Below are 1,720 nucleotides of genomic sequence, written 5' to 3' on the forward strand. Positions count from 1 at the left end.
GGGGGGGGGGGTGTTTAAAGATGAAGTCTTTTAAATCTCACGCAGGTGATGTCTGCTGGTCACGCTAGCGGCATGGATTCAGGCTGCTCATCTCCGCACATCTGCATGCTTCTGCCAATGGTGTTTGCATATAGGGATAAAGGCAGAGCCTGTATTTACAAATTCTGTATCAGGCACATACACTCTCAGAAAAAACAACAAAAATGTGTACCTTTGCTTGTCACTGGGCTGTACCCTCAAAGGTCTGCCAATTGTACCCTTAGCTGTAGGTAATTGTACCTTTTAAGGTACAGAAATGGACACCGAGGAACGTTTTTATACCATTGGGGGCACATTAATGTTGTTTGTACCTTGTGGGGTCCATTTATGTACCTTAAAAGGTAAGAATTGTAAGGTACAGCCCCAGTGACAAGCAAAGGTACAAACTGGTCCCCATTTATTCTGAGAGTGTAGCCGCATAGTGGAATTACAGGTTTACAGATCCCGAGCAGAGACAGAGACAGGTAGTGAAATTACAGGGGGGGGGGGGCTATAAGCAGGGCTGACAGACCCCCACCAAAATATATTTATGGCTACTGCCCTGTTTTGTATTTCTCATCCTGTACATTTATGTCCTGGTCAAGGGTGTAGATGTGAGTATGAACCTCTCTCTACCAATATGGTATTTTTTATTTTATTTAATTTTTTTTTGGGGGGGGGGTTCAGCCTTATTTCGTCCACACCAATGTTGAATCCAAACCTACACTCTTGGTGACGGCCTCCTCGAGCGATTTGGGGTTCGCGTCGGTGTCAGGGAATGAGTTCCATGTGTACTTCCTGGTGGAATATGGTTATGAAGCGTACAATGGGTCTAAATGGTTATATAACTATATGTACGAACATTGTCCTTGAATACTTAATGCCCTACACGTCCTAAGACCGGCTCCAGATCACAGTGATCCTGACCGGAAAAGAGGTTATTTAAATCGAATGCTTCAATACGTTATTTTTTATAAGGACAAAGGGCCGATGCAGTTGATTTGTTAAGTGCTTTGGCAGCAGAATCCCGCTGTCGACGGCTACCCCAGATAAATGGGATCGTTCGGATGTGATTCGGTTCAGAAAAAAGATCGTTACTAATGGAATATGTTTCGTCACATGAAGGTGATGCTTTAAAAATACGAAAGATGGTAAGAAACCAGAGGCAGGGTTCAGAGATCCACATTACTGAATAAAAATGAAAATGCTGACAACGTACTGGTTAATATAAATCACTGATAATTGCTTATATTTCAACCCGGCAGCAATTAAAAATAAGTCAAAAATTGACTAGGGCAGCCATTGGGCTAAGGTAGCCTATCTCAAACAGACGTCATCTGTAGAAATCAATATAATCACAAACCTAGCGGAAGTGTTATACCACGAACAAAGCAATAACCTTACAAAAATAATATATTAATTAAGTCACTGATTATATCAGATTCAAACATCAAAACACATGCAGAACATAAACGTAATCGTTAAAAGGTATATATTTAAATGGTCATATCACCTAATCTATAATGTATTTCTAACGTAGCCTATATGAATTTCGGGATCCTGCGGATGGTTGATATTCTTTATGCAATAATAGTCGTATTCCACTAGATGCATATTACAAGGCACTTTCCAGCGGATCATTTTAGAGGCTATTTTTGATCCATTTACATTAGACGCCGCCCCCGAAGCCGCGCCCCTCCCG

Source organism: Paramormyrops kingsleyae, chromosome 25 (genome assembly GCF_048594095.1).
Source record: "Paramormyrops kingsleyae isolate MSU_618 chromosome 25, PKINGS_0.4, whole genome shotgun sequence".
Taxonomy (NCBI): Eukaryota; Metazoa; Chordata; class Actinopteri; order Osteoglossiformes; family Mormyridae; genus Paramormyrops; species Paramormyrops kingsleyae.